A 14988-nucleotide genomic window follows, 5' to 3' on the forward strand; every position below is an offset into this window, starting at 1 on the left:
CCATGTTTCTGTAGTATTTATCATATTGATCATATATAAAATAAATAAGCAAAATTATATTATTGGAAGCAATGATCTGATGAACCTAGGGACCAGATCAATCACTTGGCAGAGACTTAAAAAGAAGCAGCAGCTTGCTCTCAGCCATTTCCAAAGTCAGTTTTCCTTACAAATAGGTTTCTCGTCAACCTAAGCACCCTAGAGAGAGAATGTGTCCTTCCACTAGACCTCCTTCGAAACTAGGTGTACTGGATGCTATGCCAAATCTAACTTCTTTATATACTTCCAATTCTTTAATTAACTTTAAAATCTTCTTCAAAAAATACTGTATTCGTTTCATGGATTTAGCTTAAAGAGACCCAAAATACTCAGAGGGAATCATGATGCATGAAAACAGAGCTGGCCTCGGACTAGACCTATTTCTTCAAATAAGTTTGTAAAAACTATGGGTAACTATGGATATAGTTGGATATAGTTATGTGGAAATAGAGCATTTGCACAGCTTGTATTTATTACATTATCATTCTTCCTGCAATCCTGTACAGCAAATGCATAACTGCTGGAGCCCGGGGAAGGAGATTGGAGACCCAGATTCAGACAACATGAAAACTGAACTCAGCAAATACATCATTAAAACATTAAGCTTGTTCCAAGTGGTTCTCAGGAGCTCTAAAGCCCCAAGTGCTCCATTTCGCGTAGAGTCATAGGATGGTTTGGGTTTGAAGGGACCTTCAAGATCATCTCGTTCCAACCCACCTGCCGTGGGCAGGGACACCTTCCACTAGGCCAGGTGGCTCAAAGCCCCGTCCAGCCTGGCCTTGAGCACTGCCAGGGATGGGGCACCCACAGCTTCCCTGGGCAACCTGTGCCAGCGCCCTCACCACCCTCAGAGTGAAGAATTTCTTCCTTATATCTAACCTAAATCTACCCTCTTTCGGTTTAAAGCCATCACCCCTTGTCCTATCACTACATACCCTTGTAAAAAGTCCCTCTCCAGCTTTCCTGTAGGCCCCTTTCAGGTACCTGAAGGCGGCAATAAGGTCTCCCCCCAGCCTCCTCTTCTCCAGGCTGAACAACCCCAACTGTCTCAGCCTGGCCTCGTAGGAGGGGTGCTCCAGCCCTCAGGTCACCTTTGTAGCCCCCCTTTGGACTCACTCCGACAGGACCATGTCCTTGTCTCCACCAACTTCCAGCTCCACAGTCTCTTCCTTGGAGAAACTGGCTCTCGAGCAGAGAAGATGAAGATCTCTAGCAGAAATTAAAATGGATGGCAGGGGAACCCCAAAGCAGCGGTGGGATCCCAAAGAGAGAACCCGCTAAAGCGTGCGCCTATGTTTAAGCACAGGCATTCTGTTATCTCCAGCAGATGCTACGTGGCCTTGGTAGGTAGCGATGGACCTCAGCACGTGCCTGAGGGCACTGCAGTGAGGGTCATGCGGAGTGGCCGAGGCACCCCGAGGCGGGTGACGATTGCTCCAGCGCACTGCCACGAGCCACAACCCAGCGACGGCCGATGCCACCGAGGGGGCAGCGCCCGGGCTGAGGCTGATCCTTTCCCAATTCTAGCAGCTTTATCAGCAGCAGCAGATGCTGCTGTAGTCAGATGGAAACAACACAGGGAACTTTCCACATGGCGTCTAGTCAAAGAGAAAAAAGAGGATCTGCTAGAGGCTGGCTGGGGATACAGGGGAGTCTCACTGCGGAAGCAGACACAGCTATTTTCAGGTCGAGCTCTCCCTGCTGCAGTGCCACGTACGCCACGGTCCCAAAGCGCTTTGGGGCAGTACGAGGTCCTGGCTGTACCTCTCCAGCCGAGAGCTGTTGTACCTATGTCGTTGACAGAGAGGCGAAAGAGTGAGGCGGGGAAGCGACAGCAGGAGGGGATGCAGACAGGAGAAAAACCTGAATGTCTTGGCAATAATCTCACTTCATAGTCTATACTTGTAATCTGTCTAATGCCTTGGGATTCATATTTCCTCTAACTTCCAAGGTGACATATTTAGAAGGCGCATTCACAGTTCCTCAAGTGGCAATATCTTGGTCTTAATCCTTCTTTCCTATCTGTCCCTGCAAACCTGGAGTAGCAGCCGGTGAAGCGTGCCAGATCCTTCACAGTGTCATCGAGGCCCAAACCTCCTCCCCTGGTCTGCGTGAGGTCAAACCCCCACCAGTGACCTCGGTTCTCTTCCCATATAGTCCCCAGCGAAGGAGAAGAATTCCATGAGAAGTCAGCGTGACTGGGGGAAGACTCGAAGCTATTGATTCCCTTATCAGATGTAGGCGATAGCGGTAGTTAAGCACCACGTAAGCTGTGTACTGGTTGTCTGCCCTTGGGTTTATTCCATGAATAAATCGCAGACAGACAGACTGCTTCCCCAGTTGTGACTGCAGTCTCGTGGAGTAAGAATAAATTAATCAAGCCTACCTCTTTTTGTAAGAAAGCCAATCAAGCTGGCTTTTCAAAGTGTAACTGCTATAAAACCTGCATAAAAAGGGAAAAAAAATACAGCTGGGACATACACATATGCTTTTTAACAGCTGTTTTATAAATATGTCTAATAATTCATCCTGTCAACATGCTCATTTTTCCATTACAAGGAAATATTCATAAATGGCATTCCCAGTGCTGATGGATCCATTTCCTTAATGAAATACACATAGTTTACCTAACAAAGTTTAATTGCTTGAAGAATGGGTGTCAGGTTTCTGTATTCGATCTGCGGTACTGAAATCCTTCCAGCTCACACGTAGAACAAGTAAAGAAGTTAATGGAGCTTTTGCAGCCGTGGCTTAGTAGCTAAGCCATCTTTAAGCAATAATCCCAGCAAATATAGATGGAGATGCTGGAATCTCCTGCCTTCTAGGAGATTTTAAGTAGTAGGAAATTCAGTCCTACTAATTGACTGAGAAGGAGACTTCTATAGGGAATGCCTATAGCGTTGAAATCAAGTCATTGATTATATTTCTTAGATATGAATGTCTGCAGCAGGACTGCGCAGCGAGAAATGCTGAGCTGGAAAAGGAACAAGCTGGATGAGAAGTTGCCGGGTCCACGCAGGGATGGGGCGACAGCATCGTACAGGCTTATGTGGGCTAAATTGTCATATCAGTAACACACACACCGAATTTCTGATGTTTGTCACCTTCCAGCTTTTACCCATCAAATCTGTGCTAAACAGACGGCTGAAATTACTGAAATTACTGGAGTGTCTCCGCAGCCTTGCCTCTGAGTTAGCAGAGGAGAACCCTGCATTTTCCCACCAGCAAGATGCCTGAATCTCATCAGGGATGTCAGACCATGTAAAACCACCCCCAAATGGGGAAAAGCACGGATCTGAAGGTGTGGTTTAGCAAACGAATCACCACGCACAGGACCTGCACACTGCAAAGCTCCTTTCTGTTAGCGTCTCTGTCTAACATGGTTCTTGGTGACTGTGTCGTCCCGAAGATGGAAATGCTAAGCTTTGTGCACATACTACTAATGATCTAATCACAGAATGGTTTGGGTTGGGAGGGACCTTAAAGATCATCTCTTCTGCCACAGGCAGGGACACCTTCCACTAGACCAGGTGGCTCAAAGCCCCGTCCAACCTGGCTTTGAATGCTGCCAGGGATGGGGCACCCACAGCTTCCCTGGGCAAGCTGTTCCAGTGCCTCGCCCCCCTCATAGCGAAGCTTTTCTTCCTAATATCTCACCCAAATCTACCCTAATCTAACCCGAAACAAATGGCGAGACATTTAAATCAAAGCCTGAAACACATCACTGAGCCCATTGTGGTGGTGTGGTTTTCAGAGACATTAAAAAATGTTACTAGAAGCTAAACAAGCTCGTTTAAGTGTGATGTCTCTCCCTCTGTACGCTAATATGGAAAATGGAAAGTAGCCTAGACAATGTCGTATGCTTTCGACAGCAGGCAGGAAGGTTAGCTGGATGCCAATACTTAAAACACAATCAATCATCTCTAGGAGTAGTCTGAGTGTGTAAGCAAACCTCCCTGCATGCCACAGCAGCTTTACATTGCTGGAGATTCTCCAGTTACGTAAAATTAAGCTAAAGACTTACTACTGACTCAGTCTGTGAGGGATATGACAGGACCATAGGTGCAAGAGTTTTCCCATTAAAATGAAGTATTACATATTAAATCAAATCGTGACTGCAGCATTTTCTGGTGCTGTTCATGACCTGTTAGCTGGACTCCTGGTAAATTTTAAGACCATGTAGAGATTATGCTCCACAAAGTTCCAGCTACCGTCAGAAGAAAATGGGTTTGGTTTTGGGTTTTTTGTTTGTTTGTTTGTTTTTAAACTTCTGTGAAGTATTGTTGTTTCATGGTATTTCACACTGGAGATGACTTTTGTCAGAATAGCTCCAAAAATTTGTTGGGATCTCGTGGGACAAAGAATGATATAACCAGATGAGTTGGTTCATTCCTGCAGACTGCGTGTTCTCCATTTCCACCTTGGGGCGGGCTCGGGAAAGGCTGACAGCCGAACGGCACATCCATCTCCTCTCGCCCTCTGCGTAGGACAGCGTCCGCCTCCGCTGCTCCAGCATCAGCGAAGGCTGTGCCGTGGTTCCCCTCCTGCGGCACGCTCCGGAGAGCTGTGCCTCGCGGTACAGTGACAACCATGAAGTGCCTAAGTAGCCATAGATTAGTTACAGTATTTAATCAATTTGTGTAACATACACAGAGCTGTGAAAAGCCTCATTGAAGCTCTTGAGCACACGAGTAGTTTTAACACACTTTTTGGCTCAGCACCGGGGTTAGCGAGAGGGGCTGCCCGACGAGCAAGCTTGCTGGGTGCAATGGTGGAGGAGCCCTTCCTCTAGCCCTGGCTGCTGGGCGAGAAGGAGGGTGTCCCACAGCACACCAGCTTGTCCCGTAGGTAAGTTCAGCACAGGGATACCTGCACCGTAAGTACAGGGGGATGCTCCTGTTCTAGCAAATAAATATCCGTGTGCTGGAACCACCACGCTCCCGGCTGCCGTGGCCCTGCTCTTGCCCGCATGGGCCCGGGCCAGGTGCCCCACACACGGCAGAGCACCGGCTCCCTCCGAGCCCTGCAGAGACCCTGCCGAGGGATGGCTGTGCCCCTGATGGGCTCCGGCCGCATCGTCCCCCTGCTCAGCACCGTCTGTCTTGTGTGTGTCTGGCCCTTACGCAAGAGGAGGGAGGTGATGGACGAGCATCCCCGAGGGGCAGCCCCACGGCACAGCCTGGGGACTCGCTGCTAAAGGGGTTGGCAATGGGGGGGGAAGGGCTCGAAGCCTCCGCAGGAGGAAAGGCCAGAGGTCTGTGTATCCACCGGCATGGTGGTTGTATCGGAGAATAGAGGTCTGTTTGTTTTTACTTCTGGCTGACTCCAGCAAAGCAGAAGTTGATCATATGTGAAAGAGCCAGGATTTGAACAAGATCTCAGACAATAAAAAGGGCAAGGCAGAGGACCCCGCAGGAAGAAGACTGATGTGGTTTTATTCCCAGATGCCCAAATGGAGGCATTCTCTGCTGCTTCAGATGTTAAGGTCAGAGGAGGACAGATAACTGAATCCCCTTTTAAACCTCATAAGGTGAGTGACCCTCATGTATCCCCTGTTTGAAGGGGACAGACTATTTTTCTATGAGCCCTCATAGTACATAGCAGAAACAAGGCTTCATTCTCCTGAAAAATCAAGCTGCAAAGGCTTGCTCTGCTCAGGTTTCCAGAAAAGGGGTGTGGGATCTTCCCAGGACCTGGCTTCCAGCCCGCCACAGCAAAGCCGGCTGCGAAGCAAGGTGCCGCTCGCAGCACTCTCGTCCCGCAGCCCAGACGCTCGGGCTACAGCCTGAAATAAGAGATCCAGCTCACATATTTTTTGAAAAAGAAGTGCTGTTTAACACAACCAGCACAGGAGGCAACCTTGGCTGAAAGAACCGAGCAATCCTCCGCCACCGACTGCAGCGACAGATGCCGATTGCGCTGCCTCCGTGCAATGGTTTGTACAAACCGGCGCGGGAGCTCCCGCCTGCCAGCGCCCGCATCCACGCAGTTGGGAGGCAGCTGGAGAGGAAGGAGCTGGCCGTGGGGATTTTTGGAGTGGCCATCTACGAGAGCCACCGGCGTCCGGCTGAGCACGGGCACGGCACGGAGCCGGACGGGCTGCTCGGCTTCGGCGTCGGGCTGCGGCGCTGCCTGGGAACAGCCCAGCGGGGCTCCACTCGCCTCTTGGCACCCGAGGGCTCTGCGCTGCTCCCCCGGCGGCATCGCAAGCGCTCAGGGCCATGCTAGGGCTGAGGGTTTGTATGGTTGGTAAGAAAAAACAACCTGTTTCCCCCTTCCCCTGCTCCTACCCTTTTGTCCCATTCCTCTATGCTAAAGTGACACCAGGTATAAAGTACATCTGGTGATTTACAGAGCAGCAGGGAGAAAAAAAACCCGCAAGGGCTCTCCAGTTTGGGTTCCCAGATCATCACACGACGCAGCCATGAAGATAAACACATGCTAATCCTTGACTGGATGAGAGCATCTGACAAGGTGGATTTTTAAGCCAGAAAGTGTATCTGTTGACATAAACCCTGGCGGCTCTGCGTGATCCACGGAGCCTCTCCTCAGACAGGCTCCCCCCACCACGCAGGGCAGCGGATGGTCACCCACTCCCGCAGCACCCGCGTCCCCGGAGCCAGGCTCCAGAGGCCCAAGGAGCCGCTGGAGCACAGAGTCACTTACACGTGAAAATGGGCTTTCAGGCTCCGATCTGATCCTCAAGCCCATTCTGAGGCAAAAGACAAAGGCCTGAAATAACAGAGACTGGTCATTTTTGCCTTCATTAGGTGGGCACCTAAAGCTTCGTTAGGTTTACACAGGGAATTAGTAAACCCCTCCGAGTGCCTGAATACTCTGTCCCCAAATATCAGGCTCTGCTGTAGGCAAATGCTGCAATTTCCCAAGGAACCTTTTCATCCATTTTTTATACGGCTCACTTTCTTCAAAGGCAGACTGGGGCTGGATGTGAGAAGGGAAACTAATATTTCACTTTCATTCTGTTGCATTTTAATACTGAAGTTTGGCACCTGGCTGAACGCTGCCCCAGTTTGCCAGGGAAGACATCAGGAGTCAGTGGGTAACTGAGATCAGAGGCATTAGTGCAGAAGAGGACAGAATCTGGTTAATTATATTAAAGGCTATTCAATTTTTTTCCTTTTTATTTTAATATCGAGCTTGCTGTTTGGTCCTTCCCACACCATCAAGTAGGTGTCCAGTTTGAACAAGGCAGGCGGTTAATTAAGAGCTATTTTATTTTACCAAATAATACTCTTTGGGGAAGAGCGAAGGAACTGAGCATTGAAATGTTTAGAGCGGTGAGCCCTAACATTTACATAATTTAGCTTAATTTCCTTGGGACTTCAGCAGGGCTGACAGATGACTAGTCTCCACCAGGAGAGGGTTCCTCCATGGTAAAGCAAGGATAACGCCGGTAGTAGGTTTTATCTTTTTGGCTCTGGTTCCGTATAAATTATTGTTCAGCCTGAGCAAATCTCGCCTTGGCAGCATGATATCGTACCAAAAGGCAGACGTGGCGAGCGCTCTACCCAAACAGCGGGTTACTGCAGCGGTGACTGGCAACGCGGCCCGGGCGGCTGCGGGCACGCGGCCCTGCTCAGCGCCTGGACGCCAGCTGCGCCCGGCGCCCTGCTCGCGACGCCCCCGGGCCTTCGCAAATGCCGCCGGCACCCGGCATCGCGCGCGCCGGCCTCGCAGCAAAACTGACGACGAGGTCCTCGCTGGCTGCGAGTGATACAGCTCTGCCGAGGTCAGCGGCGTATTTACGGAGGCGTATTTAAGCCAGCTGAGGATCTGCCCCTGCAGGAGCAAACCCAGGAGCAGCCAAATGTCCTGGCTCCAGAGACGCTCGGGCCAGGCTGCGGCGTGCGCCGCTGCTGCTGGCAGGGGAAAGCTGGATTCGGTGTAAGGGGTTGAAACGTTTACAGCGTGTTTCCATGAGTCTTGCGGCTTTGTTAAAGGTTTTCCACTTCCCGTCGTGGAAAGCTGGGTGTCTCCATCAAGGCAGTGTTTAATGGAAGCAAAACCTCACCAGTAAGAGTTCAATCCCGAGAGGACGCAGAAGCTAATTACGGTTTTGGCCAATCTGCAGTTTTTTTCCTCTAATATAATTTTATTAATTTCATGCAGACTTTCAGTTGTGGTTAGTGTGTCAGTCTGGGAGGATATCTCCTAGCAGATAAGCTACTTCATCATTAAAACAAAAATGGACGTTGTTTCTGGCTTGTGTAACAGTTTAGATTAATGTCCTATCTCTTCAGTTCAGGAACCTCAATTTAAACGCTTTCCTGTTCAACTTGATCAAGAAAGAATCCAGGCTGGTCCCGGCACAGAAATTAGCCTGTACAGTCTACGTTGTTAAAAATTAATTTTACCTGATGGCTCCTCAAAGCCAAGTGAAACACAGCCGGGAGCTGCGCCGAGCCCTCCTACCCATCACTCCCTTCCGCTGCGCTCACTTTCCCTTTCTCCTCGTCTTCATCGTTTCTCATTTCTGCTCATTTCTTTAAAAATGTTTTGGTTTTAATTAATCCCATAAACAGCTACAAACAAATGTGAAGAAAGGAAAGATTAGAGGCTGCTATCTGTTAAGGATAGTCTGCACGAGGTATTTTAGATAAATGACGAGGGCACGGCGTATCTACAGAGCTCATCGTACTGTAATTAATTCAGCCACAGGGTTACACCCCGGGTGGGTTTTCACGTTGGGCTTTTCTTTACAGCACAAATTTGTTACCTCCCTCCTCCCTCACAAAGAGCCTCACTGACATCAACTCTGAGCAAAATAAATTTTACTTGACCCGAGTGTTGTTTTCACCTTTGTGCAGAATTTATTTCTCCTGCCTTCCTGATCAGCATCACCACAGGCTTCAAGCAACGCGGCTGGGAACCCGCGTGCTTGTTTTTTATTGCCGCCTCCAACCCTGACAACTGACTTATGATGGGCCGAGAGTGACTTCTCCATTCTCATCCTCTTGCTTGTTCTCTTGTAAAATGAATTCTAATTAATAAATGTCGGAATGTCAGCTTGAGCTCTTCAGATGGAAGGCAGTAAAGATCTACAAGGTGTCATTAATTTAGAATTAGCTTCAGAGACATCATTTCTTTAGCTTTATAACTGTCTATCCCTTCACCAATCCATCTCTATGCAATTTTACATCATGATCATTTACCAAAATATCCTAGAGCCTGTGATATTTTAAGCCTCGTCCATTTTTCTTTGTGGTTGCTCTGATTTAGGATGTGGACTCAGGAAAGATGGATCTGCCAGGCAGCGAACGGGCTCGCTGTCAGGCACGAGGTTGGCTTCTTTAACCCTGCGAGAGCCACAGCAAGTTACAGTCCTGTGCAACCAGACAGCGTACGGTGATTGTTGTTTCTATCAAAATCCTGATCTATAATTCATCTTAAAATGCTTTCCCTCCTTGTCACTCCCTTTATGCATCCCTCCGAGAACACTACAGTATGTGTATTTAATTGGGGAACTAGAGCAGTGCTCGCGTCCAAGGTGAATAACTTTGAGGACTGGAGGACGAGAAAATTGCAGCACTTAAAGTTCTCACACTTGTTTCCCAGACTTGCCTAAACCAAAGCACTAGGACGGGAAGCCATCGCACTGCTGCAAAGAAGCAAAATCGTGACAGAAGTCGCCAACTTTAGGCAGGTAAAATAGCCGCAGTAAGAGCCTGTTGTAGCTATTCCCTTTTATAGGAGGTTACAGCAGCTGCCTCAGAGCCTACGTCACTATTTTCCCTGCTTTCATTGTTTTTATTTGTTTTTAATAAAAGGGGTTTAGGAAAATAAATACAAATATTTCATAGAAAGTTTAGTATCTGGAGAAACTGCTCACGCATGCATTCCTATATTAAAAAAAGGATGATTTAATTAATCCCATAAACAGCTACAAATAAATGTGTAAGTTGGCAGATCTTTTTGCAAAAACCCACCCAGCTCTCTCCCTCTGCCCCCACCTAATTTGAAACCACGTTTGTTGAGTTAACGCTGAGATTCAGAACACTTTTCTTTTTGTAAAGTGACACCCCCTCTCTCTAGTTCCTAGACAAACCGTTGGAATCGGCAAATTTCTGCAAAACCTTTAAATTACGTCTCCTCACCCCCCAAACCACTGAAACCCTCCGCACGGCGCTAGTGGGGTTTGGTGTCGAAACTCTGCCTGAGCAAACGAGCCCGCAAGCGGGACCTGAGAGAAGCGAGGGGATTTGGAGACGGCGGAAAGCCGTCCTGCCCTGGGCTTCCCCCACTCGGAGGAGCGACATCACGGCGCGAGCCCCTTTGCAGAGCACCCCGCCGTACGGGTGTGAAACCGGCAGCTCCCGCAGCCAGCGGTGCCTTTGCTGGGCAGAGCGGGCGCGCAGCCGAGAGAGGACGCGAGCAGGACCCCGGGCACGTCGGCTTTCCCGACAGCTGAGCTCATAGGCGAGCTCAGCAAAACCCCAGCGGTCTCGGGATGTCTTGTCCTTTTTTTATTATTATTATTTTATTTTTGCATGTTTATTTCTCTTTGGCAAAGCAGTTTTGGAGACAGCTGCAGGGTGTGGAAAAACTCACACGCAGCCGTGCTCCATCCGGCCACGTGGAGGACGACCTTCGGAGAACCGCGCGGCACAAGCCTCCGAGCGGTTCTGTTTAATGAGAGAAAAACTGATGCTCTCATGTCTCTTCAGTCGAGAGCTCTCCTCAGGGGGTTTCATCTCCGCTTCTCCAGGAAGAAAATCAGAAGAGTGGGAGGGGCGGTGGGGATACACGCGCTCCTGTCGATATTTGGAGGTTACAAAAATCTTTACAGGAGGAAATGCCCACAGCACTGGTGCCCGCGCCCTGTAGCGGGGACAGCAACACCCCCGTCGCCCGACCGCTCCTTTCCATCTATTTTCCTGTTCTTTTTCTGTCTCCCATTCCCCCCCATCCTCTCTCCCTACCGCCATCTCCCTTCCCCCTGCAGTCCGAGGGCTCACAAACACAATCCTTTTTCCTTGCCAGTTTTGGAGATTAGGTTTCCCAGCCAACTCCCGGGGAGAGAGGGAAATGGGAAGCGCACCCAACAGGGATGTGACAATGTTAATAGGAAGACAAGTCACTCACGCGGTCTGCCACCGGCACTCTGCCGCATTGCCCTTTCCTGCTTGACCCTATCTCATCTTCGGAATTTAAAACAACTTAAGACCATGTAGCATAAATGTATGCCTAATCTCATTACACTAATAATTCATAGGTCTTGATCTGCAGGAGTTTTGCAGATAAATGGGGAGAGTTTTATAAAAGCGCCCATCATCTTTAAGAAGTCGCATTTGGAACGTGTCTGCTGCATCATCCAGCAACGACGGCTCCTAACCCGTGCCACGGGGCTTCATCCTTTCAAATGTCACATTTTAAAAAGCCCTTGAATTAAAGCAGCACTCAGACAGCACCTGGGTTGTGTGCTGGCGAGAGCTGCAGGCAGCTGTGCAGGGTGAGACCCAGAGCTTCCCCGGGATGCTCCGCCGAGTTTCGCTCACACTTTGTAGTACATTTTATTCCCCAGTTCTCTATTCTCTAACTTCCTTTTTTCAGGAAACAGATTATTACCACATCAAAAATCACCTATACAGGGAAAACAGTGGCCTTTATTGTATGTTTCTCACAATTTCTGTGCTGAAAACCGGGCAAAAATTCTCCTGGGCGCAGTGAAACCAGGGTTTGGGATGAGGCACTTGGGGCTCCTGGTTCGGTACCTGGGTAATTGCTGCCGGTCAGAGGTTTTTCTGTTACTGCCATTATAAAAAAAACCACCTTAAGCCATTCAGGAAATGTGAGCGTATAAATTTAAAAGGTTGAAACAAAACTGAAGGACACTCAGCACGTACCAGAAATACCTAGAGAGACTGTTTTTGGAAAGCTAGCGTGCCCGCCGGGGCTCTTCCCCCATTGCAGTCCCCAGCTCAGACCCATTTACACCAGCGGGGGTGCGTTTGCTGTGGTTGCACACCAACCACCCTCACGAGACGCAAGCGCTCTGTTCAGTTGAGCAGCTTGAAACTTTTCTTGCTGCTCATGTGTGCTCGTGCTGCGATTACCACTCGGTCGGGGAGGACAGACACCGGGGCGGGGGCTGTAACACGCTCCGGGTTTGCCTCTGCAGCCCGACCCAGGACAGCTGCTGCACGGTTTGCTCAACGCGTCAGTTATTTATTGGCTTTACAAAAGCAGGAGCTAAATCCTGTTCTAACATTAGGACACACATGTAGTACAACTGGTGTCACGTACCCGCTGCACAGATAAGGCGAAATCTCGGCGATTATCCTGGCCTCAGCTGAGACCAGTCACCAACTGCAAACTCACAGGATCCACGGTAATTTATGTTGCCTGGAGATCTGGGAGTTTTGTCTGACTCAGAACCAAATAAATATTGAACAAACAGCTCAGGAATTGTCCCAGTAGGTGGGAATTATGCTACAACCAAGCTCATAAAAATGTAGATATTAGTAATGGGAAAGCAGCAGATTTTTTCCATTTTAGCCTCCCAGTCCTAGCCCTGGCCCGTTTTCAAATGCCTTTGGCTAGCACGACGCGGATGTCTGTACGTGTACGGCCGCTTCCCACACGAGCCATACAAATCCCAACTTGTGGAGACACACAAATACAAAAGCAGTCAATCTACCCAAAGAAACAATTAAAAACTGATGTTATTAGGCTACATTAAAACCGGGTGAGGCTCAGAAACGAAGGAGAAATTGCTTTGCATTAGTTTCTCTGCATGTCATCCTGTTCCTAGCAGGGTTTTAATAATAAGCATACTTATTTGAATAGTTTGCTGATCACACTCATCAATCCTAAAATGCAGACTCCTGCCAGAAGAATTTATAACCCTTTTAATACAGTCTGACACAGGAACGCGCTCAGACTCGTGTGAGGAGGAACCGGCGCGGCGCTTTGGGCAGAGGTGTTGGCTGCCACCGGCAGCACCTGGGACACACAGTCCTCTTCCACCGGGAGGGAGAACGGGAGCCAGAGATGCTCACGAGGAGCAGCCATGGCTACACCGATGGTTACCTTCCAGGGGGCACCAGCAGAGAAACAGAATCAATTGTTTGTTATAAACCAAACCAAAGCAAAACCAGGTATTTGTTTTGTTGGTGGTTTTGAGAGTTTGCCTGTTTTCTTGGTGGAGACTGCAGAGGCAGCAGAGCATTTTCAGGCTCTTTATTACACAGAAAATACTTCTGGGAAACAGATAAAAAAAAAAATCTTTGCTCTTAAACTTTAGTTCCTTCTTAAATGTTGCCAGTAGAGAGCAAAAATACAGGAGAACGTCTGCAGATTTAAAACAAACAAACAAAAAAAAGCAGTTGTGTAAAGACCTGGAAGCAGCCCCTGGCTCCAGTGACAGCGTGAGCTTATATCACCCCATCACATCTAGCCAGAATTACTTGTCCCCGTTGGCTTTTTTTCCCCTCTTAATCCTTTTCTGCAGCTTTACTGTGTTCTTTACGTTCTTTTTATTATTTCCGGGGGCTTAAGTCAAGTTTTAAGTCAGGCTTTAAAGGGCCTTATACTGTTTGTGCCTGTAATTTCTGGGAACCAACAAATGCCAGAATAAAGTTATTCGGACTCTGGAGGAGCCATTTGGAGGGGTAATGGGACATTCACAGCTGCAACCGATCCCAATGGTGTTTGCAAATAGTTGCAAGGAAAAATATTAGTCCCCAGATGATTTGTATGTGCTGAGGTTCTGCACCAGATTGGGATATTCACACCTAAAGATATTGCCATTGGTGAAGGATCTCACCTCGAACCTCATGAAGTCAGTAAGATTGTTTTAATGAGCTTTCAGTCGCTCAGACTACGCCGTGGGAGCACCTGCTCATGGCTCACAAAGATGCCTGGCTGCGTGGCTGCGCCAGATGCTATTAAATAACCCTGGTTTTAAATCATTTAAGAAGGTGCAGTAGGGTCTCCCTTAGTCCAGCACTTCAGCAAATGCTTATTTTTAAATCCACGATGTCCAGTGGCTCCTGCGGGAGTGGGCAGAACCCGCAGCCCCTCTCTCAGCAGCTGGCTGAGGTTAAACTGCAACAGTGCCAAGCAGCAGCAACACAGAGCAAGGCACTCGCATCAATAAACACACTCAGTTATTCCTCAGGTGTTGCTTATTTTTTAATTATTAACGAAGATGCTCCATACAATGCCAGTAGGTACCCAAGAGCCTATTTTGCAGCGTGGCTGGTGGCCAGGTCTCTCAAGGACAGTGCTCTCTTCTCTTACATTTCTGCTCAGGAGTGGGAACAGACTGTTGTTCTCCCTCTGATAAGTTATGAGCTCAGTGAAATTTGTTTTTCATGTGTAATAAAGTTGCTGGTGGTGTGCAATTTGCATTTAACTTGGCTGTATGCACGCCGACTGGGACTTCCAAGCGTTGTTCACAGAGCTAAAATAACCCAACAGTTACGTGCCATTTCAAGCCCTTCTAAAGAAAAGAATCCATGAGAAAATAATTTTAAATATCTCCAACAGACTCCCACCAGAGGATATGGTTTAGTGGTGGACTTGGCAGTGGTAGGTTAGCGGTTGGACTCGATGGTCTTAAGGGTCTTTTCCAACCTTAACGATTCTATGATTCTGTCTCGTATCAGGTCCCTTGATAGGGCCTAGAGCAACTCAGAAATCGTTAATAACAGGCAAGCCCTACTTTGGGGCTTGTGGAGAAGCACAGAACCAGGCTGCAGCAGTGGGAGGATGAAGGAGTTGCCTTTTTCGTGCTGCTGGATAATCTGGGGCTGAGCTGAACCAAACCTGTAACACACAACCTGTGCCTGGGACGGAGCGCGGCCGCCCAAGAGCACAGAATCATGGAGTCATTAAGGTTGGAAAAGACCTCTAGGATCGTTAAGTCCAACCCAACCCAACGCCACCAGGTCTCCTACACCATGCCCTGAAGTGCCGCGTCTACAC

At 48.7% G+C, this 14988-nt stretch overlaps 1 long non-coding RNA gene across 1 annotated transcript in view; it reads right to left on the bottom strand.

Moving 5' to 3' along the window:
• Positions 1 to 1374: 1374 nt before the first annotated feature.
• The window catches only part of LOC135316917 (uncharacterized), a 297894-nt gene continuing 284280 nt past the window's right edge, over positions 1375 to 14988 (bottom strand). Inside the window, exon 4 of the long non-coding RNA XR_010376119.1 lies at positions 1375 to 1637. This is a non-coding gene — a long non-coding RNA (uncharacterized LOC135316917). The remainder of the gene's footprint in view (positions 1638 to 14988) is intronic.

Source organism: Phalacrocorax carbo, chromosome 23 (genome assembly GCF_963921805.1).
Source record: "Phalacrocorax carbo chromosome 23, bPhaCar2.1, whole genome shotgun sequence".
Lineage (NCBI taxonomy): Eukaryota > Metazoa > Chordata > Aves > Suliformes > Phalacrocoracidae > Phalacrocorax > Phalacrocorax carbo.